Source organism: Andrena cerasifolii, chromosome 9 (assembly GCF_050908995.1).
Source record: "Andrena cerasifolii isolate SP2316 chromosome 9, iyAndCera1_principal, whole genome shotgun sequence".
NCBI classification, from domain to species: domain Eukaryota; kingdom Metazoa; phylum Arthropoda; class Insecta; order Hymenoptera; family Andrenidae; genus Andrena; species Andrena cerasifolii.
The window spans coordinates 6,232,142-6,259,202 of NC_135126.1; the positions used below are offsets into that span (position 1 = coordinate 6,232,142).

General features: G+C 48.3%; 1 protein-coding gene across 1 annotated transcript in view; it reads left to right on the plus strand.

The window, feature by feature from the left end:
• The window catches only part of LOC143373176 (CD151 antigen), a 71,990-nt gene that overhangs the window by 14,036 nt on the left and 30,893 nt on the right, over positions 1–27,061 (plus strand). Inside the window, exon 2 of the mRNA XM_076820143.1 lies at positions 9,104–9,196. The gene's annotated coding sequence lies outside the window, so the exon portion shown is untranslated. The remainder of the gene's footprint in view (positions 1–9,103; positions 9,197–27,061) is intronic.

Consider the following 27,061-nt stretch of genomic DNA (forward strand, 5'->3'; position numbering starts at 1 on the left):
CCGGCGAGCCTCTCGGAACACCGAGCATTTAACGGCGCATCCTGCGACCCGCGGAGCAACTTTGTTCCTCCATTTTCCATGCTTTTCAGCCGCGCTGATTTTTCCTGTTTCACCTGCCGTCGCCCGTTAGGAGAGCGTGTTTCCGCTCCAGAAACCGGCGCCCGTGGAGTCGATTCAAATAGAGTCGATCGTCGCGTACACCGCGGAGCGAGATAAATTTTTCACCGGCGACACACGCTCATCCTCGATACATCGGCCGCGGCCGAGAGAGGCTTTCCTGTCGCTAATTAGTGTAACGAGGCAACATACCAGGCTAAAACGTCGAGCAACGGAGCCGACAAGAATCTTGCGCCATTTCTGCGACGCTCGCAACGGGAATGGTACCTATTAGCGGTCGTATTAAGTGCGCCGATCTTGAGGAATTAATTTAATCCACGATCTGTCCGTGCTCGCTCTCCAGCCACTCGTTTGCGAATACCTGTGCACGTAATAACAAAATATTGGCCTCGATAGACATCGCGAACTGCTGGAGACTGCAGTGATGTGTCTATCAATAGGGTGGCCCTTATTTATACGCGTCGATTGTTTCCGCGTTTCTTTGCAACCGTGGTAAGGAGGTGAGAGCAAAAGAAATCGAGTGCTGAAAACAACGGCCACCCTAGGGTAAGTGCGGGTATTACTGCGGACTCTTAAGATAGGTTAACTTTAGAACGCTCGATAAAGCGCTCAAATGAATGAAAATCCCTCCTCCTTTTTTTAAAAGAAAGTTGGGACCCTAATAATTCCATAAAAAAATGTGAGGGCGGGGTAATAGGCACGGTTAATTAAAAATACAGAGATTGAAACATCAATGTCGTTGCAGGAGTTACTGCGGACATGCATGCATTACTGCGTGCCAGTTACTAACGAAATACCAATTACTGTGCGTGTATTACTACGGACTGATGTTAGGCGAAATATTAGTATAAGAAAGCCTATTGACTTTTCTGTTATTTTTTTTTTTATACTTTTTTCACTTTTACCTTTTCTTGGCATCTTTATAGAGTTGTGATTGTCACTCACGCACCGCGGCTCACTTTAGACGTTAGGTTGACGTACGGTCGGAGAAAAGGTTAGATTACGCAGTCGTGAGTCCGCAGTAATACATGCACATGGTGTAAAGTACTGCATCTAATGCTGCAGTGAGAAATAAAAATTAAAACCAAAATGTAGATGACTGATTCACTGTTTTTTCTGGGAAAATAACTCTTACTCTATGAAGTAATAACGCTGCATTACACGTATTACTGTTTAGAACACAAATATAAATGTTTTTCAAACTACGATAAAAGAATTAATAATAATTTTGCTGTACATATTTATTGCTAATTATTTGTAATAGAGTTTAAAATAATTTTCTCCAAAATTTTCAAGAGATTGTACTTTCCAACGTTAAATATGTTCCATTTTAGAATATCCGTAGTAATCGGGGCATCCGCAGTAATACCCACACTTACCCTAGTGTATCAAGCGAATGTTCAGATTCGCGATCGGTTTGCCCCGGCACCAGGGGAGCTGTTCGACTCCGCGCTTCCTCCGCGAAAACAATTTGAGGTGCACGCCCAGCGATCCCCGAAGACAAAGAGACGGCATTTCGCGGCGACGTTTACGGCCCCGCGATCCGAGTGATCGACGTTCGATCCCTTCGATCCGAGCGGAAGATAATAGCGCTTCCGCCTACGCGGCGATACGGGAGAAACGGCGACTGATTGTTTGTTGTCGGCGGAGGCAGCCCGATGCCGTTTCTAACATTTCACAAGCCGCTCCGGCGAGCCGAACGAAGTAGAGAGCCGCGTGGGTGCGGGCGAGAAAGGGAAAGGGTCGCTGGATCGACGAGGAGAGGAGAGACGCCGTGGTCTAGGATATTCGAGGTTATGTCACGGTTCACGTCGTGACTCACGACGTGTTATTAGTCACCGTTCCTTCTCGTGACTTCCAGGACGAGTAGAAAACGGCTTCCAATTGGCCTCCGCCGTTGCTTCTCCGGAGAGCCACGTCCTCTCCGCCGAGATACAAGGATGTTCTCGCTGAAAAATTTGTCGAGCCAGCTTGCTTACAAGGGAACTCGTTGGGAGCTTGCCCCTGGTTTGCCGGTCGTTCCTCTTAATGAAGACGCTAATCCAGGAAGCCCTTTCGAGGGAAATAACCGTGACGAAAGAAAAGCCAGTCTCCTCGCTCGGGCAGGTCTTTGAATAATCTCCCGCGGCCGTCTAACGAACGGTAAATCACGGGCGCCGGTCCCACGGCGACGAATCGCGAACCCGAGGGTGGTGCGTTTCAATTGAAATAATCGCGCTCCCTTCGGTGGGGTGTCTACAGCGATTGATCTCACCGTCTCGCGGCACCCGAACGATCATCCCTTATTGGAGAACGGCACGGTTCGTTGCCCCGCGGCGCGGGATGCCTCGCTCGTAGTTTATTCAACCGGATCGGGACTAACGATAGCGATGATTGTTAAGGATTTTTCACCGCGCTCGATCACACGGCCAATAGAGGCGACCCTGATGCCAATGGCCGGGCGGCGGGACGTTGCTCGCCGGGCGAGAATTCATGAGTCGTCGTTGAAGGCGGACGTGTACGCGGGTAGAATTGCAACAGGAAATCTAATCCATTCGCCCCACTTCGCAAATGGTTCGTGGCCTTTGCTCTTATTTAATAAACGGGTCGTGAACGTCGGTGCCCGGCGGGGACTCGCCTGGCAAAGTGACTGCGATTAGGCCAATTGAAGCGCCGTTACGGCCGTCTCGCTCCGCGAATCTGTCGCGCAATCTGCGATAATTGGCCGCCACACTGATTCAGCCTGCCGGCAAAAATGTGGCGGAACCAGAAGGTGCGAGCACCGGTTCGCTTCCACTCGCGTCCGTCCAACCCTTGCGAGAATTAATCGCGAGTGCCCCTCGGGTTCCCTCCGCTCCTGGACAGGAGTCGAATGTAATCAGTCGCGACACGTGTAGGGAAGTTCTCGGGGCGAGGGACCGGGGGAAGTCGTTAGTAAGTTGGATATCGGAAGGTTGCGTGTCTAGGACCAAGTTACTCGGGACTTTTCAGGCGAGTATCCTGCGGGGGGTTGTAGCTGATAAGATGGCCTAGCGTTCCTTAATAGAATCCCCCCCCCCCCCCCGCCCTTTCCTGTTGGCGTTCGGCTGACGGGCTGGGTATTAGCTATGTAAGTGGATTGCGCCCCAGAGACCGCTCGCGCTACCCTGCTGAAATTTCCCTCCCCGGGGTGCGGAGGGTGGGGACAGGTTGAAATCCCTTGTAACGCGGTTATCTGCCTGCCGTTGGCCAGTCGAATTACGCTCGAGTGGCCGCCTGTATTGTTGGATGCCCCCACTGTGCAGCGGCAGTTTTCAAAATTGACTTAGGTCCGCGCTGCCAGGGGAGATTATTCTTGGGATTGACGCGGTCTTGTCCCCAGGACGAAACGCGGCCTCGTTATCCCGTGGCCATCGAACTTGCGGGTTTGTCGAGCGTGGGCACTGTAAACCATTCGAGGAGGATCCATCCACATCCAACCGCCCGAAGGTCCGCGAGTTTCGCGAAGCGGGGGTGGGCTCGCATTCCTCGGCCGGCTAGTATCGATGGAGGAGAGTCTCGAGACGACAGGCCGGTCAATATTCCGCCACACGGTCTTTTCGTTCCTGAGGCAAGGAGTCGGAAAGCCATTGGTTAAAAGCCTTAGGAACGCGGCGGCGTAAGCACGACGATACGAACCGTCGCGGAAGAATTGGAAACGGTCCACGGAGGTCCCCCTTGGAACGGACGCAGAGAAACCGTAGAGATCCGGAGTATGTATGTTTAAAAGCCGCGCAACGCTCGGCAGCATTAAATCCGAGGCTCGAGATCCTCGGACGCATGGATAATACCGTTGAGCAATTGCAATTCGTCGGAGATGCTTGCGCAAGGCAGTCTCGCCGAGGGATGAACGTCTATTGTTCGAGCGTGGGTTCCGCTGTTTTCTGTAAAAACCACCGACGTCGAGCCGCCGCCGCTCCCGCGGTTTAAAACGATGAGGGATTGTCCTCGCGATCGGGGACCGTCGTCTCCAGACAGGCTCTCCGTTGAGATACCAACAGTTGTCGTAGCAGGGGTTAAGCGCGGCGCGATTTAATTTGATTAATGAAATCTCCAGTGTTTGAGAGCCAAGAAACTTGTCCGTTCCTTCGTTCCCTGCGTTAATTACGTTATTCGAGGTAATTGGAGTGTCTCGGCCCTGGAGAATGAAATTGGCTGGGTTAATATAGGGCGTTGTTGGTCGGAAGTGCACGCGGGAGGTGCAGAAGAGTTTAATTCCCCTTTTCTGTCTCGTAACTGCGATGAAACGACACCATTAACCGTGTTCGATGTAGTTACAGAGTCTCCCTCGCAAGAGTCTACGTTATCGCGCGGGTTCTTGAAGAAGTGCATTCAGCGCATCATCGAATCTCCGTTGGCGATGCCATTTCCAACGGGATCGCTGGCGGCGCGAAGTGTAATTTCAATTGTGAAAGCGATAAAGTGTGGTTTAATTGGTTGTCCCGGCGATAAACCGCGGGACGTTTGATTAATTAATATAATGCCGCCGGTAAATTTATCGCCCCTCCATACTGCCGATGACAAAAGTTTCATTCATAAATATTCATGCCCCTTGTAAGCGAATGTCCTATCGCGCGAGCAAACAGCTAATTAATGTTCCCCCGCAAATGTTTATTTAACAATTACCCGCACGGACGTATAATATTCGTGTTTAATGTGTAACTACTCCGTTTCGCGCGAACGGTTTCCTAGCAACCCGCCCACTGATTCGCTTGTAAAATGCATGTTCCATCGGTCCGATGTTACTTTTAAAAATAATACCCGCGTATTCAGGTTCGCTGGATATGCAGAGATGTTTATCCGCCGGTGGCACTCGGTCTCCGGAAACCGTCGCGGGAAAGGCGAAATTGGTTTTTAGTAATGCGGGGATTGAATTAAAACGCGAACGTTTCGGTGGAAATTTACTTGGCGCGCGAAAATGAAGCAGCGTCGCGGGAGGAAGGAAGCTGAAAATTGGGGTGGGGGATATAATTTCTTTTGTCCCGGGGGGACTTGTACAATTTCCTTTGCGCGCACTCGCGACCTCCTAATTTTCGCGGAGCGAGAGCAGCGAATTATGCAGCTGGCTGGCTAATGAAAGGCGACTTAGCGACTTTAAATAGAGGGCCTCTTAGAACCTCACTCGTGCCAGTGATCGTTCCTCAGAAATGTAGTTTCTTGCGAAATCCAATGTACGATTGAATACTGGAGCCGAGAACGTACGACGTAAAACAATGAAGCATTTATATAACACGGAGGAAATTGATGCGAACTTTAGTAAATATCTGCAAGTGTGTTTTTTTAAATCGAACGTAGAAATTCCTTTGATAGAAACGTCGAGTACCGTTCACGATTAATAGATACGAGAAAAGTTACGGAGCTTCATAGCATCGGAGGAAACGGTCCCTTATTCTCCCCTTGGCTTCAGCTTCTTTTATCTTCTTTGACGCACTCCGTTTTCTCGGTTTAAGCTGCATTTCCGTAACTTTCGGCTGGAACTTCCAGCAGGTTACCAGCTTTGCGTAAATACCGTGGCTAAAAGTGCATCGTTTGCACCAACGTTGATCGCGAAGCAGCAGGTTTTAAGCAGTTTTTGTTCGCGCTAGTTTGGAATCGAATTTATGCGGGCGAAGACGCCCGCCACCCTCGACGATCGAAGCAAGACTTCTTTTATTAGCACGAAACTTCCCTGCCTCCGTTTATTTCCTCCCAATGGGGACAAATTTTATCGGCGTTCCAGTTTTTCGGTGAAAAAAGTTATTCCCAGTCGTGCTTAATATTCCGAGGCGTGGACTCGGGCGTGCGACACGAGCGAAGTGACTCAGGAGTGTGGCCTGGGTTAAATCTCAGGCCGAAGTCACTTTAAACCTTCAAAATCGCGTTTCAGTTCCCACTGGCTACTGTTGGTGGCCTAAAGTTCGCTCCAATTCAAAGATAACGAGCATTAAGGTGTTATCGCATTTAAGTGGTGTACAGTTGCGATTGGTATCGTATGTAATCTGCATTGATAACAGTATGCTGTGTAACAGTATAACAGTATTGAAAAAAGCTTCAAGTACGTGGCTCGAAAAATCACTGCTCTTGAAAATCGCTAAGATATTCAAAGTAGGGATTGCAAACCGGTAAATCAGTAAATCGGTTTGAAGCTTTTTTTCACTGATAACGTAGTAGATGTCGACGGAATTATGCGCTATATATATATGCGCTACATTGCTATACATACAATTTTTATCGGTAATTCGCAAAATTTTTACCGGGAATTCGATAAATTACGTATTTCTCGATATTTACCGGTAAATTACGTATTTATCAACTTCATCTATGTTACTCGGTATGTTCCATATTACGTACACACATGCTCCGACAAGAAATTAAGAATTATACTAAGAAGAAAGTAACTTTATTGGTAAACTATTGTTGAATAATCAAGAACACACATATTTAATGATAAATTATATAAAAATAATACTTTGTAACATACCTTCGCTACAATATTTAACTATTCGATGCACTTCTCAGAAACTTTTACACCCCACGAAAAATATAAACGCTCCTCTTTCAATAACGTATACCCGACTGATACTCAATTGTCAGTATCATCGTCCATTGTGTCTAGGGATCTAGTATAAATGATTGCCTGAAGATGTCCTTATTTCTTTATCGAAATTTTACGAAGTCCCATATTACGTGCCGTTCCAAATTACCGGCCGCTACCCTATCAATGGTTTAGAGCTGTCTTGCATCTTAAATCCAACTGTAGCGAGCCAAAACGTTGAGTCGCCTCTTGAGACGCACTCATCCCACCCTAAGAATAAATGAATCGTCTCATAGCTGAATATCCTCGGGTACCAGGCTCTCTCGTGCAGCCGCGGAAAAGTTTGCGTCGGCGAACGTGGCGTGCTTAACGCTGAATCCGCTTGCGCCAGCAGACGGTTCGCATTAGTGGGCCGTGGCTTATCGCGGTTAAATGCCGTGGCCGTAAATCTGATCGCGTTTACACGCCGCGCCCAGCGCGAAGTTTACGCTGTTCCAGGCGTCGTTTGTAGCCCGGGTCGCGTCTACCTCGAGCCCCGTTCACGAAACCCGACGACGATTCGCGGCGAGAGTAGCTTATCGCCCGTGTTGACACCCCGCAGAGAACCCTTTGAGCGTTAATCCAAGCCACGAGCCTCGGAGCTCCACGATCGCTTCGAATCTCGGCGAGAAACGTGGAGATTTATGGTGCCGCGCCTCTCTTCTCCTTTTTCATAGCTCTCGATGGTTTATAGTAACTGCGCTCCCATGCTCCTCCGCTACGTTTATCTTCCCCTCGACTTACAGCGTTGTTTGTCGCTAACTACTTTTCAACTAGGTTCATTGTCTCGGAAGCGCGATCCATCTTGCTGGCTGTAGGAGCGTCGTCCAATTTAACGGGCAGGGCAGTCAAACACTGGTATTTCAGAGGGACGGGAAGGCAGCCCGCTGCTAGGCGCTGTCTTTTGCATAGAAATTTCCGTGGAAAGCGTGTTCAATTACGTGAGAAGGCCTGACGCCGTAATGAGAGTGTGAAGAATAATTCGTAGGAACGGGCGCTTGGGATCCGGGGCATCTCCGTTAAATTCAATCATTTGGAAAGGAAAAGGAAAACACTGCGCCAGCGTAACGAGCATAAATCCTAGCGTCCGCCTCTCTAGTTTCGCTAATGTTCCCAAGTAAAGCGAGTCAGAAATCGAGCATCGGTGATGCTAGGAAACTCTATCGAAATTTAAATAAAACTCTGGTTCACTGAACCGTCGACAGCTACGAACCACCGCAAATCTCATTTCCATGCCTCGGCGGTAAAGATTTCATCACAGAAGCGTGTACCTCGCGCGAGAAATCAAAGATTCCTCTCAGCTGCGCGCTCGACGGGCGACCAAAGATATTTCGCGTAGTTTCGTCGGCAGGCAGGAAATTCCCTATTACATCGAGTCGCTCAATCGCGGAGACGCTCGTTCTTGTCCCGTTTAAGGGGTCATGCTCAGTCAGGAGGCCGAAAAAAGGGTGGTCTTTGGAAATTTTTTACTCAAAAGCTATAACACATTTCTCAAAAAATCTTTTTTCCTTTTAAGGATTGCATCTAGTACTGTGCATCGTAATTTTTTTATTTAAAAATATTTATAAATAACTAAGTTATTGTCCATCACTCGAAGGCTCTCTAAATAAAAAGGCTTCTGCGGTGACCACTGCTGCTCGAAAGTCGATCATCTGAAATAAAAAATTCAAAAGGATTTACTTATTATATTATATAATCTAGTATTTGAACGAAGGATTTTTCGAAATATTGATTTCGGAAAAAATGGCTGATGTTTAAAGTAAAAGTTTCAATTTTTATCATAAATCCTGCCTGATTTTCGTCAATTAAAAGAAAACTAAGCATCGGATAAAAAAATCTTTCGTTCAAATACTAGATAATATAATATAATATGTAAATTCTTTTGAATTTTTTATTTTAGATGATCGACTTTCGAGCAGCAGTGGTCACCACCGCAGAAGCCCTTTTTTTAGAGAACCTTCGAGTGATGGACAATAACTTATTTATAGATAAATATTTTTAAATAAAAAAAATACGACGCACGGTACAAGCTGCAATCCTTAAAAGGAAAAAAGATTTTTTGAGAAATGTGTTATATCTTTTGAGTAAAAAATTTCCAAAGACCACCCTTTTTTCGGCCTCCTGACTGAGCATGAGCCCTTAAAGCGCGGTGGCTGCGTGGCCCGACTTCATTTGTCGAACGGGCCGAGCCTGGTAATTGCGGGACCGTTCTTCTATTCGGCGAGAAACAGTGGGTAAGGTGAGAAATATGAGAGGTAGGAACGCGTGCCTGGGGGTGTCGGAAAAGGAGGACCGCGGTTCCCTCGCGCTTCTACCTCGCAGTCGACGACGTTGATTAAGTGGATAGGAGAAGAATTTCCAAGACAAGGGCGTTATTTTCTCTCGCAATGAAATTCAATCAACCCCTCTAACCAACTCCTTCTCTCTGTGTTTCAGGTACACGAGATCGGCTAAGTAGCAAGGATCGAAAATTCTAAAGTGGACATGCGTGTCGAAGATCGGCCTGAAGCTTCACGCCGATGACGCAGGGTGAGTTGTAACAGCACCCTCTTTTGCCTGGGGAACGACGAAGGGAAGGGTCGACGGGTGTCGTCGCGCGAGCCTCGACAGGCGTTACCATAAATGGCGCGTGGCACGGGCCAACGAGCACGTTTCTCAAACCATTAGGTGAAAGGCCCTCCTCTTCGCATGTCTCCTTTTCGCCCTCCTCATCGACTCGTTTCTCCTTGCTCATTAAGTTGATTGCCCGATACTTCGGCGGTAACAAACCTCTCGCGCTTGGCGCTTCCTTCGCCCGTACGCGCGACGCGTCCTCCGCTCCGCTGGGAACATGAAAAATGGCCCAATTAATTTCCCCCTCCCGCGCCGTGATCATTGCACCGTTAATTGCTTCCATGACCTGGAGTCGAGTGGTATTGTAAATTTTAATTACGCTCGCCCGGCGAACGCGTTCGCTCCAGACACTAGTAAATGGAGCGGGTTAAAGCAGCGATAAGAGTTCGGAGGTACCATCGAGGTGTCTCTGCGTCGAGGGATCGTTTCGCGGTTTTTCCATCGCGATCCGCTTCATACTTCTATTTCCCTGGCTATTAAATTATATTGCCAGCACGTTTTCCCGGAGCAGGAACATTCGAAAGCTCGAATGGTCCGTTCTCGCGACGATATCGGAAGCGCGGTGACTTTATCGTGGTCATTGAACCGTGTCTCCCGTTTTCGGAGTCCTTCGAGCTGTGCGCCATTCGGGAATATAAGGCCTGCGTTTCGACGGTCGGGCATTCGGCGTTTGAATATTCAAATAAACGTCGGACGCCGCGACCGGGGCGCTGAGCTTTCCGAACCCGCGGCGGGTTTATTCGGTAATGGAACATAGGAATCCGATGGGAAAGTTTGGCTAGCATGAGCCAGTATATTGCGCTTTTATTGACTGCGCTACCTCCGTTCCCGAGTGCGAACCGTCGCGATATGAACGTTAAATGAAAAATGTTGGCTTGTATTTTTAGCCCGGCGAACTTTTAACTTTTAAACCGCATTATGATACGTAAATAATTAGAGCTCGAGGGACAGCTCTGTTTGCGTTGAAAAATTCATCGAGCACATTCGCGCGCGGCCCGCAGGAATGACTAATGAAAAAGTTTGCGCGGAGGGCTTTGAAGTTAAACTTGCACACGCATCAGTGGTGTGTCGGAGGCAGATTCCCCGTAATTCTGCATAATTGCGAGAAAAAAATCTTCGAGGAAATGCTCCGCTCGTTGCACTATCTTTTGAAGCTGCACGATAAACGAGCCGCGGTAGGCAAGCTTTCAATGTTGAACGTCGCTTTTCAGCAGCCGGGGAAAACCCCTGCCCTTTAGCGAATCCCTTTATTGTTTAGCAGGAGTGAAAAAATAGCCTCCTTAAGCGGGGAGTGTCGTTACGCAAAGGAGATTCATCAGTCCGAGGATCTATGCTCGTTCCAGCCGCGGCTTCCTTTGTTTCCCCTCGACAGTCTTCTTGAAAAACCGTTGCCTTCCCTCGGAACCGCGGTCCGTGGAATGCAATAAAACGAGCCAGCCCTTTCCCCCTTTAATCGGCCGCATGAAAATTCGCATTCACGTTCGTCACGCGCGAAATTAAATTGGCGCGAACCCGCTGGGCGAAACGAGAATTTCATCAACTTCGGGCCAGCGATTTTTTTCCTGCCCTCCTCGGAAATTCCATTTATTCGCGAACGCGCGAAACTACGCGTCCCGTTACCAGTAATTCGAACTTCAATTTTCGCTTTTTCGTTCTCCTACGTTCGCGCCCCCTTCGCGCTGATAACGCATTCCACCGCGAAATTCCTCCGCGGAAATTCCCTCCCGCTCTTCGCGGAGGGTGCAATACGAGTCGTGGACGGTCCACGCGGTTTACGATCGCGTGGATCATTTTCCCGGCGCGCGAATGTATTGGGGAACGCGACGAGGGAAGGCAAACGCTTGCAGGGTGATTAAAAGGACTTCGTAACAATATCGAGTCTATTATTAGGGTGGTTTGGCGCCCTTGTGCGAGACAATTTTTGGCGCCCCTAAATCTTTGCACCTGTTTTCTATTTAATATGTTTTGCCTTTACGAGGTACGATAAAAAAATTACATTTACATTTTGTTTATATGGGAGTTGGATTCCTTTATTAAGTCTGCGATATAGTTTTTAGCGTCCCCTTCGGCTGGCGCCTTTATGCGGCGCATTACTTGCGTAATGGCTTCCGCCGGCCCTGCCTTTCGCTTGAGCTGCGATCAGTCGCATCCTTTCGCGATTCCGATGCGCTCCTCCGTACCCCACGCGTCTCAAGGCTGTCTCTTTGAAGCGCGAACGCGTGGCAGACACCTTGAATGGTGCTCGAAACGGCACCTCGGCAGGTTGAGCCGTGTATTATCGCACGACAGTCGGTAACAAGTCAGCTTTGAAACACGACTTCAATAACTCGCGGGGTTTCGTGGGTGCAAGAACCCGCGAGGAAGAGGCGTCGTTGCAGCCTGCGCACGGTGCCGCATTCGCGTGCAAGCCTTCAGCGTTGAACCGTGCGGAAAAGAGAGGGAGGGGAGGGTTGTTTGGCGCGAAACGCGGCACGAATTCCAGCTCGAGTCGGAGCTAGGGGATTGGTCTCTGGCGAGGGTATATTGGAAACGGCGGAATTCGGATCGGTATTTTCAAAGGGATGCGATAAATTACTCGCGGAACACCTGAAGAACCGTATCCACGGTGGGAGAAAATTGGGGATATTCTTTCACACCTGGGATCCGCGCGCGACCCAAGTGAATGGAGCACTCCTCGGATCTCTTGAAACCTCCTCTCCACTTTGCAGAACGAAATGAAACGGTGAAAGGAATCGCGAAGGGAAGCGGTTCCGGAGAAGAGAATTTGGGGAGGTCGAATGAAGAAGTTGGCGAGGCCAACTCTCTCGTAGTTGCGCACGTGGTAGGTGAATAGTTAGCGGTTAATGCCAAAACAGCGATCAGGAAACAAATTGAATCGTTGCACCACTGCCGGGAGTGGAGACGTTCCCCAATGGAATCTTGTGACTCCTTACACAGGTACCCGTTTCTCGAAACGTTCAAAGGAATTCTCCGAGTAATTAGTAGAGGGAGTGCAGTATATTTGGAATAGCAATTTGTTTAAGACGAAGAAAAAATTACGGCAGAGGATGGGAGCAAATAAAACTGCACAACATCGTAGGAAAACTTATGAACTTTTACATTTTAAACTCTCAGTAACAATAAGAAGCAAAACGTAACTGAAACTTTGATCTAAATGAAAAATGAGAGGAAGTATCGATTTTGGTAATGTGCAGGTAATTTGGAATACCGCTATTCCAATTTACCTTCACTTTATAAACTTAAAAAAAGCATGTAGATAATAAAATTATTTTTTTTTATGATCTAATCAGGCTGAAAAATCACAATATAGAAACAATCTTAGGTAAATAAAATACATAAAAAGTAATATTTAAGTCAAACGATTATATTTAAAATTCAGTAAAAACTAAACAATTTGGTGTATTTTAAATTAAATGGTTTAACTTAAGTTTTTTATATATTTTTTTATTACTTACTTTTTAGTGTCTAAGTTTTACTTGTGGTTACAGACTGATTTCAAGTAGTTTAGACTTGTGGTTATGGGTTATATTTATTGTTGACTGGGTAATTTTTTAAACCACTTGGGGTTATTTTTCATAATTTTGTGTTATCATCTAAACTACGTATGCTGGCACAGTTTCAAGCCTATTGGATAGTTGGAAGTGGGTTAAAATTGAGTTTTTAGATTTGAACCAAACAAACATAAAAACAAACAAGCAGAGAATCGAAGCTGAATAAAATCGTTTAAAAATCGTTTAATAAATGGCCAGCGCCGGCCCAAACCGACGCGGCGGTATCCGTTACTCGTGAAACAAAAGCATTGCTAAGCTTCGAAATATTCAAAATTACCTTCACCTTCGGTATTCCGAATTAGCAACATGGCATTGAAATCTATAATTTCATGTCGCACTTTATATTCTCGAAATTACGCAAAACTGTCAGGCACCCATAGAAAGAGCAAGCAGATGAGTATATTAAGTGTTTAAGTATAAACTTTCGACATATTTTAACCACAATTGGAACGATTGAATACTTGCTGAAAAGTTTTGCAGATTCACGTTTTCATATTCTGCAGATTAATTCGAAAATGTTAAAATGGCGGTTCATCCGCAAATGTCATTAGTTAACAGGTCATTAGCCCCTGCTATCTACGGTGTTACAAATTAGAGAGCGTTAGTAGTTTATTAGATACTTCGGTATTCCAAATTACCAACTTTGCAAATATGCTGCAGTTCCTCTATGAGTATCCTGCACCTGTTCTTCACCCAAGCGAGGAAAGGCTTCCCTGTTCTCTGTTGTCCCTGAAGCAAGGGCTGCTCTATGAGGTGTCGAGCTCCCTCATTGGCTATCAAGCTCAACAGGGGACGAGAGAAAGAACGAAGGGACAGGCCGCAGGAAAGGGAAGGTACCGTCTCCAGGGGTCCCTGGAAGGGAAACACGTCTCGATCTTTCCTCCACCCCTGTTTCTGGCTTTTTCACTCCCCCAGAATCTTCCCCGGAAGAATGGAGGGAAGTTTCGAGCTTTTGTCCTCGCTAGTCGACGCCTTTGTTTAGCCTGGGCGTAAATCGGCTTGTCCGTAAACTTTAAATGCCCTTTCATCGCTTCCCCTATCCAGGCCGACGAATTTCCCCGCCCTTCGCTTCCTTCGCGGCGCGATTAAACCTTAGGAAGCTTCTACCGTTAGTCTCGGTGCGTTTATAGAGCTAACGGAAGCGGAAGAGCTGTGGACACGATCGCTCGTCACGAGTCATTTTCTAATCGCGATTTCAACGCGCGTTTGCAGGCATCGAGCGCTTTCGATCTCGGAACGGCAAGCTTGACGCTCTGTTGGCCGTTGCGTCGTAGATATGATCAGGAATGATGAACGGCTGGATTCAGAATTAGAACGTAACGTACGACTCGTGCATGCGCGATTCTTCTGGCCAACGCAAATTTTTCTGCGCGTGCAACAGCCGAAAGAGACAGTCGGTCCCAGTGCATGTCGCGTCGACGGCCAGAGGTTCGTTTCGCGTTCGTTTGCCAACAACGTGTTAGCTTAAACCGAGATTGGCCGGCGCGTCACAGCAGTGTTGACGCTCTGGTTCATCGTCGATCGGCTTTGAAACAGTGCCGATCGTATACGGTACACAGCGAAATGGGTTATTCGATTGCTTTCAAAACGTGGGGCTCTGCGAGCTCGTAGTTTAATGAAACGGTGACAGAGGTAAATCGAATTTCGGACAGAGGGCACGTAACTCGTGAACCTGTGTCAGTGCCGTTGCGCCTTTGGATTCTTATCGAGGCTGTATACGCTACGGGAATAACGCGGAGGCATTTTTCAAGAGGATAACTGCAGCGAAAAGAAGAAAATCGTACAGTAACGCGAGTCTATTACCATTCTAAAAAGGCCGGCTGAAATCGAGCCATTCTGTGCCTGGAAGCAGGTAGGGACAACTCTATCTGAGAGCGGCCGGATCGTATTGAAACGGAAAAGAAAGAGGGGCGAAGAGAATGGGGAGGTGGAGAGCATTCCGAGTTGAATGAATATCCACGTGCACCGATGATCCTCTTCCACGGCGTACTGATGAATGCCGAGGCGTGATGGCTCCAGAGCAGGAAGGCATTTCGTTTAGAATCGAGGGGATTATTATCTTAACGTTTATTCCGGCTCGCGCGCGCAAGAGAGAGAGAGAGAGAGAAGGTACCCTTTATCCGCTGCTCGCCGAGTGGGTCAACCCCGACGTATTTCTTTTCAAATTGAAGAGCCCCTCCCCCCATTCACGATCGTCGTTCCACGGAAGACAATTTAAGAGCCTCCGATAGCCCCTCAGCAGCAGCGAGGCTTAAAATTCTGCCGCGGCGAATCGCCACCGGCTGTCGCAATTCACGCGACCCTGCTCAAAGAACGCCACTGTTTGTTTCTTTTGAAATCTTAATCCACCTCTCGCCGTTCACCGGGAACATCGTAGAAATTGAAAGTCAACGCGTCGACCTCTGCAAAGTGCCGGTGGGTTATTTTCTCGGCGTTCCCTTCGCGGCGTACGCGCCCTGTCCTCGCGTCGTAGCCTCCTTCTCTCCCAGCGACAGCGTTAAACCGTAATTTCCTCGTTGTCGATCAAGGGAAGCTGCTATCGACCTGCACAACGATGGCGGGAGTTACCTTCTTCCGCGTCGATTAGCGTCTTCCTTAACATCTTCCCCTGTAATCTAGAAATATCTTCCTCGTAGGCGTCTCTCCCAACAAAGGGGAGTTTTTTCGTGTTAATTTTTCAGTGGTGATTAGTATTAAAATTTTGATTTTCTTCAATGAGTTTCCATTGTAAAATTTAGATACGGGGACAGTTTTGTGTAAGGCGCGTCAACTCTCCCGTAATTACTGATTTTTCGTCGTTAATCATCAATTTGCGGAGAAGACCTGTTTCTACGGGACGTAAATTATTATCGCTACCAGGGCGGCACGCTGGGATGAGAGCAGGAGCCTTGGAGACGTTCCTCAGCGTTAGCCTCTTCCCGTCGACATGGACCATTTAGTTTTTTTTTTTTTTCTGCCGGCGACTCTCGCGGCTCATCTGTCACCAAGCGAACGCGAGGTTTGTCGTTTCTTCTCGCAGAAGCGAGTCGAACAAATTGTACCTGACAGGCGGGACACGTCCGCGTGAGTAATGGCCCTCGGAGGGGTGGTTCTCGGGCTGTTGTTGCGCGCGGAAAGTCAACGCTAGATCGCTCTTCCGTTTCCCTAGCAGCGGGGCATGCGTCGCTCGGCACGCCTCTTCGATGAATATACATATACACACTCCTGTCGCGGCGCGTTTTATTCCGGCCCATTGTACGCCGCGGCGGAGTCGAATGGAAATATCGCCATTTGAATAGAGGGATGGACGGGTTATTTATTTTCCCTCCTAATGGTCGGCGGGGGCGAATCCTACGGAATGACGGGGCCAAAGCGTGCGCGATGTTTTGATTAGAACCAGCCGCCCCGTTTCAAACAGCCCGTAACAAATGTGCTTCCCTGTGGCAGCGCGGGATGAAATATCATTTCTGTTTGTTTTCCGACGGATGGGCAGTAGACAAGAATCAGTAGCGAGGATAAATTGCGAAGATAATCTGTATTTTGATGGACACGAAGCTGTTGAAGCCAGAGTACTTCGTCAAAAAAAAAATGCCAAAAATACTCCGTCGATTAAAAGACGGAATAATAACCATCCATTCCTCCCCTCGAGGGAGAAGTGAATATCCACAGGGTTTGTGGCTAGAATGGGAAAAAGATGGGCGAGGGAAACTCGGGACCGTAATCCCCGATTACACCCCCAATCGGATTTCCATTCTTTCGTCTGCAGCCGCAAGTAATCCCGCGTCCCCTCTCGGTATCTTCGACGGGGAGAGCCGATAGTTAACAAGTTTCCAGCTCACAATCGGGCTAATTATCTGAGCATTAATACGCAATTAAAGTTTCCCTCGTTAAAGCCAGCTTTGTTTCCGCGAAGTGTCAATGGACGCGGTGATGATACGCTCTGCTCCTCTTTTCACCGGGCTGATTTCTCCGGCAAACTGTTCCCCATAATCGCACCGTTCCCAGCAGCGCTGCCGGAGAATACGGATTCGGTTAATTAGCTCGCGTCACAAAGGGACCGCGCAGCTTCGCCATTCGACCATCGCGTGCGGGAAAGTGAAAAAATCTCTTTAACAGTTGCAGAGGAAATCGTGAGATTGCCTGCGATCTTGTCAGAAATGTCTACGCAACGGGCGCTATCGTTCCGACGTGAAAACGCCACAAAGTTCCTTCCCGTTTAATTCCATCTTTTACGCCCTTAATCCGACAAGTTTCGAGATAACTCGTTCTATCGAGTTTCGTCTTCGCGGAAATAGACGTCGGGGCGGAGGGTGCGCTCCCCAGCTCGTCAAACTTTGCATGCAAAGCCGGAAACGGAATTTTAAGCGCGACGAAACGAGACTGATCCTCTTACCAGCTGCGAGAAGCGGTCGTAAAGATTTTAATTCCTCTTCCTCGACACCTTATTGTCGGCAGAGCGACGGAATCGCGATACGTAAGCCGGGCGTGCATGTACTTCGCACTTATTCCCATCTTAGAACGAACGTCACTCGGCACCGTCAGATTTCCGCCCGCGAATCTAAAAGCTGCGCTTCGACGATGATGAAATGGAAGCTCCAGAGGGGAAGCATAAGTGCCACGCCGAAAAACAGGAAATCTGCAGGTTTTTCTCTTAAGGAGTCTCCCTCGAAGACGGGGGGCCAGCGGAAGCGCGCTTTTTCTCTTGGTACGTTCCTCCGCGAGCAGAGAAGCTCGTTTTAGTCCGATTGAATCGTTTCTGCTCGCACACCTTTGTTCATCTCCCTTTTCTTCGCTCCAACCCTCTCCAATCCCCAGCCATGGGTGGAGGGAATCGAGAGACGTGTGTAGAATTCGTTAGCGAGGCTGGCAAAGTAATTGCCCCGCGATCGGGTGAAATTTGTCGGATCGTAAGTGACGTTAATTAGCATTCTCCACTCTGCGGCCCGACGGGGCACCGGATGTCTTCCTCTCCCTTCGATCGCGCCCATTGCAGGGGGAACTCGTGCTCCGGGGGCTGCGAAACGTGGATTATTTATTCTGTAATCTGGCGGGACATTTTTATTGGACGATTTGATTTTCAACGAGGAAGGAACCTGCACGTGACATATTTCAAGGATTTGAATTTCAATCGCTTGGCCGGGCTTCCGATTTGGTTTCTAATGTCGTGCTGCGTCGAGCGTGTCGAGCCCGCCCAGGTCCCTAGGTGTGTATCGTTCCCGTTCCGTGCAAACAGGAATCGGGAAATTTTAAGCGTCTCGAGGAACAGAGCCGATAAACTTGGCCCAGCTTCCGGAAGCATCCATTCGAGGGCTCCGTACACTCGGGCATTTCGACTCGTATGCTGTATAGGGGTATTCAAACTGCGGGACTTAATGGATTCGGCGAACTCGGAGGCTGCCGCTTTCAAGCAGCCGTCTCTCGATGCTGTTTTGTTTGCTCTTCTGTCGAGCCTTCTTTCTCTCGCGGGGCTGCAACCGCGAAGGAGATTCCCTCGTACGCTCCATTTCTGACTAAACAATTTGCTAGCTACCTGCTTGGTGAAAGATGGACGGGGTGGTGTCTTAGAACAATTCCTCGGCAATCTTGGAGATTCCCGAATCGATTCACCATCCTCCTCTCTGTAAACTAGGCCGTGAAGTTTAGAGAGGATTGTAAAGCTCCCATACATTTCCCAGCTGCAAATTCGCAGGGTCGCAGATTTTCGGATTCAGTGAAGTCCAAAGTGCGCGGAGAATGAGATTCAGCAGCATCAGTATGAATCCAACACGTGGACGGGACGTGTCGGTTGGCCAGGTCAAATATTTGCGCAACGTGGCATCAGCTTATTGACCCCGCGTTCGACAGTCACTTGAACGATCGATCGTACGATCTTCGAGGAAACACGTACATGCCGTAAGTTGAGACGTTCGATTCCCGAAGAAATGCAGCAGCGAGCGGTTCTCTTTCTGGTACTTGTATGTACCTATACCTACATAGTGCGCAGTATTGTAGAAATAGGTTTCGTAATGCATATATGTTCGGGAGCCATGAAAAAAACGGGCCTTGGTGCAGTGGGATTTGAACCCGTGATCCTCGGATCCTCTGCGCTACTGGCCAGCCACCTTACCAATGTCGCCAAAGCCGATCCTGCGAGATCTCTTATTCCGAACTATTGTTTCGAACTAAGGTGAGCGCTATCCCCTCTGCGTCTCCTTCTTTGGAGACAAGTCAGTGAACAAATCTTTGCAGCTAACAAGGGGAGGACACCATGTGGTAGACTCCGATTTTGACGAGCCTTGGCACGATGGATCTATGTCGAAAATAAGTAAATAGCTGTCGAGATACTTACATGGAATTATTAAAAATTTCATAGTGGCGGTGGGATTTTAGAGGAAAAAAATTTTAGTAAACAAAATTCTAAAAGAAATAATTTATAAAAAAAATTTATAAAGTTTTTTTAACGTGGAGACATCTTCAAAAGGCCCCCCGACGCCTCCAGAAGAGAGTTCCCCCGGGGCGCCAGGGTAGTTGTGGGATTTTTACCCACTAAAATCCCACGGCCACTATGAAATTTTTAATAATTTCCATGTAAGTATCTCGACAACTATTTACTTATTTTCGACATAGATCCATCGTGCCAAGGCTCGTCAAAATCGGTGTCTACCACGTGGTGTCCTCCCCTTGTGAGTAGATAACATCAGAGATTCCAACCTGTAGCAGGGAAAGTGAATTGGTGGATATTTATTCACCGTTAGAAAATCTCGTTGGTTTGTCTTCTCTGATTCGCCCGCGTGCGTATCGACAACATGTCGTTTGTAACACAGGCAAACAAGAGGGAACAGCGGCGCGACGCACGTGGGCCCACGATTTTCCCCGGAATTTCCGTGCTCGTCAGCATTCGTTTATGCAAATACGCGAACCGCGGCTCCCACCGAATATTTCAGCCGTTTGTCCGGCACCAGCCGACCGCCACCTCTCGCGTACGTAGGTACGCGCTAACAGCCGCTTTCGCGTTGCTGTTCGCGAGCAATCTCCGAGCACGCTCGGCCTGGATGTTGCTGGAAGTCGTTACGCGGGAGCAAGCAGGTTGTTCGGCAGCATCTGCGCAGCCAACGACGCAATGTTTCGTGTCCGTTCGCCATAATCTCTTCCCTCAACTTTCCCCATTTTAACGTCCCCCGCAGCGAGAGGGGAGAGAGAAGGGCGAGCCGGCGCGTGGGAGGGAGGAAGAAAGTGACTGTATCCCCGAAGCAGAGATTGCACTCGTTGGCCGCGTCGTTGCCCCGCGATTTGCCCCGGCCAGATTGCCCCGCGCTCGCTCCCAAGTCGCTTCAACTTTTAACCCCCGTCACAGCTCAGCTATCTCCGACATCCATCTCGCCCTTTTCCCGCAAGTTTCCCGCGGGCCCGTCCTCCCAAGACGTCGCTGGGAATGCGATGGAGGTCGCGCGTAACGGGTTAAGGAAAATGTAGAATAACATCGATGAATAATTAGGAAGAGCAGTTTTGATTGGAGATCGTGTAATGATGGGAAGGAAGAAATTAATCCACCCAGTGCAGGGTTTAAGTGAGATGAATGAAGTGTTGACCGATTGCTGGCGAGGAAGTCGCAAGAACTGGGCCATTTTTCTGACGGAACCGGTCGCCGCGAAGGAACCCGGCTCGGAAGATTAAAACGCGAACGAGGGTTTACAAGTTTCCGCGCTAAAGTAAACGACTGTTTTCCTTCCGCGTGTAATTACGTAGTGGCAGTTATTTAACGAGTATTAGTAGCGGCCGGGACGTTTTAATTAAATTAGTACTCGCCGCGGCCTGCAGCTTAAGCTTGCACCCCGAGCATGCGATATTAGCAAACTCGAAATCCTCTCCGCAGGCGGACGTTGTTTGCTGTTTCCCCCTGCGATCTAGTCTCTTCCTGCTCCGTGTCGATTACTCTTTGCATTTAGACACCGCGGTAATTAGCTACGATCCGAAATTCTTATGGACGGCACTGCTCTGCAGTCACTTGGGAGGATTTAATATTTAATATTAGACGAGAAGCGTCAGCCTTGACGTTAAATTATTATGTACGGTTCAAGGATGATGGATTAGCTCGAGTCACCGTCATCCATCGTCCTTAATTGGTGGAAATACTGTCTTAATCGACTCGTCGAAACTAAGCGCGCACGCAGTGGGAAGAAAGGTCGCTTGACTCTCCGATCCGGTTTCCGTGTACTCAAGATATTCCTGCCGGCTAATCGCCAGGAGCAAGTATTTCCCGTGTCATCGACACTTTTCACTTCCACCCACGCACACGTGCACCCGTGCACGCTTAGTAGCGATGGGAGGAAACGAGAGTCGTTCGAGCAGCAGGATTTGTTCGCCGATCGCACTAAATAGCGAGGAAAATTCATCCGTCTACTTGGGATCGTGAAAACACCGATGGAGGGCCCGAAAAGGACCCGGTCGCTCCGGGATTGGTCCATTCGCGAGAGAGGACACTCGACGACGGCGGGAGGATTTTCACGAGGGGGCAGCGTGCGCGTAACTACCCCCGGGCCTCGTATTTCGAGGCGGCGGCGACGTAAGGACGAAACGAGTGTCCTTTACGATCGCCAAAATGCCCCCGCGTGTTACTCGCAGGTGGCGGGCGATATTCAGCGCAATAACGTGATAAATAACGCGGCCGTAACTTCCGTACACCTACGGACGTGCCTGCATATTCGGCCCGGGGGCACTTTATTCCGGGGAGGGCGACGGTTTATAAACGTTAATTACGTCCCCCTTGCTCGGTGTTGCAGGAAGCGACGCTAACCAAGTGTTCCCCGATTCCTCTGTTAAAAAGGGCGCGCGGCGTTAAAAAGAGGCCGGTGAGAAATGGTGTCCTTAACTCTTCGTACATCCTGCAGCCCGGGACGCGATTAAAAGAAGCAACTTCCACGGCGCACTTTGAGTTTTAGAAGCTCCCGTCGACGGTAACTTATACCACCGATGCTAACAAGTTATTAACGCGCAGTTTGTTGCCCGTCCTGGCGACCATCGACTTCTTCCTCGCAGCACGGCCATAAATCTCCAACCGGGGAAAGGGGTGCACAGTAGTTCCAAAGTGCCTTTTTGTGGACAAAATTCCGTATCTCCGTCAATTTTCAACCGATTTTTGATTTTTTTTTGCTCGTTTTGTCGCTGATTAAATTTGCTACAATATCAAATACCTGAATTGCGACCAAAACATGTTTTTCTATCTTTTTTTTGAAAAAGTTGGATGAAAACTTTAGTAGAACAATCTTTGGGGCTAATTTGATAAGATTTTGCTTATCTAAGTAGTTTTTTTTTTAAGTAAAATCTTTAATTGGTACTTGGCAATAGCGGAAACATAAAACAGGCGATTTGTTGACAAGTCAGAATGTTTAAAATACAACTTTACAATGGCTGAAAATTTGGAATGTCTACCGAGTTTACTACAACCAGAACCGTCTGAAATATCAATTTAATGTATGAATATACAACCTAATAGCGTTCAGAATTATTGCAGAAAGTCAAAACCATGATTTATTTTTTTACGTTTTTATTATTGTTTATTAGTAAGTAAAACTTTATCGAATCGCATAATTTATTAATATCATCGGATCCTTTAATTTTGATTTTGAGGTCCCAATGGCCAACTCCGTTTGTTGCACTTGAAAAAGGCGCAAAATATTTTTTGTCTAATTATAAAGAAGGTGTAGAATATATGGAAGAAGACTAACTAAATGAAAAAAAAGGTTAATAAACTCGTTATTTCGGAACCAATATTTCAGAATTTTTTTTTTTAATCCCTAAAGAAAATTTTGTGAAACTACTGTTTGACATTTTAGCAAATTTAATCCCCGAGAAAACGAGCAAAAAAATAAAAAATCGGTTGAGAATCGACGGAGATACGGAATTTTGTCCACAAAAAGGCACTTTGGAACCACTGTGGGGCGCAGCGAAATTGAACGTTGCTCGCTGCTCGAGGAATTTCCTTTCCATATGGAAGTGGGTGCACCGGGTAACCGAAAAGCGACGGAGAAGACGATTTTCATCGACGTGGGGGGTATCGATGGGAATTCGAAACGACCCTGCTGACCAGCAGATGGGGGGGAAGATGGCCAGGCCGCGCGATAGCCGCTGATGGATTCCGCTTATTCCTGCACGGCCGCATTATCCAATTTTCCACGGTGCAGCGCGGTGCAATTGCACGCAGAGGCGGATGGCGTGGGCCGACGTACTCGTTCGTCGGCCTGCCCCGTGCAGTTTTCCGTGCGCAACGGTGCACGCTGCTGCTCCAGCTGGTGCACGCTGGCAACCTGCGGTAGAATCGCCGGCCGTAAATCGAACGCGGCAATGAAACCGATACCGCGTCGATCTGCACTCCTTCGTCCCCGTCAAGCGGACCGATCGATATGAATGATACGTACAAGGCGCAGCCGATAGCCGCGCGTGTAATTGGATCGAGAAAAGTGTAATTAATGCACGGCGGTAAGCATGAATGGAGGAAGGAACGGACCGAGATGCCTGAGGAGAATAGTCTAAGGCGCGTGGGATCGATACGAAAGGGAATGGATCTGACGCATAAAAAGTATATACAGGGTGATACGATAAAGCGCTACTTTTACAGCCCGGTATCTCCGATTGCGAGAGCTGGAATATCTCGCGAGATTTAAGAGGGCCGGAATCCTATAAAGAGGATAGAGTCTTTTGTTACCAAGGAAGAGGCGACTCCCCGAGCCCCGACGACGAGCACCTTTTGTCTTCAGGGATTCCTTCTTTTTTTTTCTCAAAAGAATGTTCGACTAGCGATTTAACGACCGATCGCGTAAAACCAGCCAATCTGCTCCGTTACTCTTCCCGGCCGTTCCGCCTTTATCGACGGAATTTTACGGGGGTCGGAGGTCGCGGGATAAAGGGAAGGAGGCCAGCGTTCAGATTACGGTTCCGTTTTAAATCGACCGTACGAGCACCTTCCGCTTTACGTCCCCGTCGATACGTGACCCTACCGCCCGCATGATCTGCGACGCGTACGCGTACGCGTTCCTGCTCGAGCATGCCATTCGCCGCGGCCCTTGAGTCCATTCGAAAGTCGTTCGTTTAAATAAAAGCTGCGCCGCGAGCGTGGCCGGAATAAAGATTCGCTCGCGCCTAAAGGGCTTGGAAAAGGTGGGCCCGGCGGCGCGTGGGTGGTGAACAGAAGGTTTTGCACCTTGGACGGCGATGCCTCGCGAGCGCGAGACCTGTCGCAGGAACCGTCCAATAAAACGGCCACCGGGGGCCTCTGAGTGGCCGGCAAGGTTAATGCGATTGGATGATTGGCTCGATTAGCAAATTGGCTGTCGACGTGTAGGACATTGGGATAAATGAGGATATGTCTATGCTGGGAACACGGCACTGCGGCAAATTGATGGGAAGGGATCGGAACGACAGCCCCGCTGTCGTCGCTGATATATTATGAGACATGGTTTTCGATAAGGGGTGGTGGGCACCCACGTGTCAACTTGACGATTAACGCAGCCCTCCAAGAATTATAGCGAGCCACCCCGACAAAAGGACCGAGCGGAATTCCAACCAGCCCCGGTGGGAGATTTTTCCCATGGGATCTCGCGGATCGCTCGCGACCCGCGAAGTCCGCAACCGCTTGGATGATGAAGTACTTACTCGGGACCAGGCTACGCGAAGTTCGACCGGAATTAATCGACTGCGCCGTAAATCGAGCAAGCAGAGAGATCGTGGACGCGCGCAGTGCCTTGTCCGCGAGACAGACCGGCTCATCAATACGGGTCGGTTTATTTCTTCTATCCCGTCTGTAAAAACAGATTCGAGATGCATATCGATGCGTCATCGCGAACGTGGGTCGCTGGTTCGCGCGCGTGGGCGTCCGGTGTGCCTAAGTTCGTAGGCACGTGGGTCGAGTCGAACCGCCTTATTGGGTGAGTGGCGCGTGGCGGTTGGATTCTTTTTCCTGTCACCGGCGTTGATTATTTTCCCGTCCATTATCGCCGAGGTGCGCTCGCCTGCAACCAGTTGGAGCAGCTATTTCGACCAGGGCTTGAAACCGTTATTATAAAGATTTCGGTTCTTCAAAGAGTTAGGAAGAACCTTTATTCGGAATAACCGTTATAAAGAACCTAAATATCAGACTATATAAGTATAAGTTGTGGTTCCTATATAGCTCTATAACTTTTATTTTTTAGGTTCTATAACTTTTATTTTTTAGGTTCTATAACTTTTATTTTTTAGGTTCTATATAAGTTACAAAGCGGTTATAGAACCGCTTCTTGTAACGATTGTACAGAGTTTTACAGTAAATGAAATCACAACATATTACAACTATACAACCCCTGGCAATAAGTTTGGAACCAAACGCAAAAATACGAAATTAACGAGAAACACCAATATATTTTATGTATAATATATATAATATTTGTAGCATATAATAAACAAAATTCTTAATTATTTTTGGTGCTTTTACTTTAAAATAGACCAATTTAACATTACCACACGTTATATATCTATTTTAAAGTAAAAGCACCAAAAATAATTAAGAATTTTGTTTATTATATAATACAAAATATGGAAGAAACAAAATGCGTCTGGGAAATAAGTATGGGAAAGGTTCTTCATAACTTTTTCAGTCAGAACATTTATATAACAGTTTGAAACAGTTATTTTCAAAACCTATTCAAGCTCTAATTTCGACGTAGTCGAAATTTTTGCCTCGCGCTGGGAAGCTAGTTCTCCTTTCCAACGTCCCAAAAAGAGAGGGACGTTCACTCGGTGGATAGATCGAGGATATTCGCGGCACCAGGCCCGTTCCTTATCTCTGAACGCTACATTTAAATATTCCCCCCAGAAGCAATCCCTTAAGACAAAGCACGCGGCGGCCCTCCCCGCAGCTACACGTCAAGCGGAAGTAGTAAGTTTCTCTCCGCTCGTGATTCTCTTTCCTAGCTGTCTTGCCTCTCTTGATCTATTCGAGTTTTTCGTCTGGCAGAACTACGTTGTTTACCACAATCTTCCGTGATCCATATCTGCGTTCTCCAGTCGGGACGTTGTCGTAATGGACGACACTTCTGGGGAACTTTGCTACGGGGGCCTTCTTTCTTCCTGCGCGCTCGTTGCAACGTAATGGCGCGAAAGTTATCATTTGTGAAATTTCCTGGGTAAGAATCGTTGTACAGTATCCTGCGGGCTGGAAGTGGATAAGGAACGTGTAGCAGGAACGGTTCGATACGCTTTGTAGAACTAACGAGCGCAATTTCACGGTGGGAACATGAAAGATTGCACGAGCCACGAGTGGCCAGGGCTCCAGACAGTTGATCACTTCAATTTCGTCATGGAATTCCGAAAGTAGGCTGCGTAAACAATCGCAGGACTCGCGGGTTTCACTTTACCGAGTGTATTTGATCCTCCCTCGCTCCATCGTTAGCAGCAGAACTCAAAGATCTCGATTCATTTCGTGAACTGTTCGAATCTCCGGTGGAGTGTTTGTAGAAGGAGGCAGTATGTGCTCTGGGGAACGAGTTCCCAAAGATAACTCGCTACTGGAGCGCGATAGGTGTTCGCCGACCGAGCGTGCGATCGCTTTCAGAGCCCGGTAAGAGAGATGGACGCTGAAACGTGGGGAAAAGAGCCGAGAGGAGCCATTTGTCGAGTGGTTTTTGGCCACTGTGGCGCGTCGGGGTGCATTTACCCCGCGCGCGGGAATAATAACCAATAACCATCCGGGGGCCAATAACCGGTGGACGATATCCAGCCTACCGGCGCATTAAACGCTCCAAGCCTTGCGCGGGGAGAGAAAAAAATGCGCACACATCCGGGCGGGGAACTTTCCTTTATGCTCTCCTCGCGGTCGAAACTACTTCGCCCACACGAAAGAGACGGGTCACACCCATTTAATTTCGCGGTTTCTCTTCTTTCATCTTCCCTGCTCGGGTTTCTCGGCCGCGTACCCGCTGCAATCGCCTTCCTCTTTCTCCGCTCTCGACCGTCTCCAGCCTCCACCTCCTCATCGCCTGTGTCTGGCCATTCCCCTCTCCGCCCTTCATTCTCATTAGCCCGGCATTTATCCTTTTGAATTCACCCCGCGGTTAACCAAAATCCGGCCCGCAACGATCAACGGCTTGACCCCCGCCGCGCAATTACCCCTTTATTCCAGGCTTCGCGGATACTCGATCGCTGCAATTGCCGCGCCACAATTAGCCAGCACCTAACCTCTCCATTCTCGTGCTTTCTAATCGATCTCTGTTCTCTGTTGTCGCGGCTGAACGATCGTTTCTTC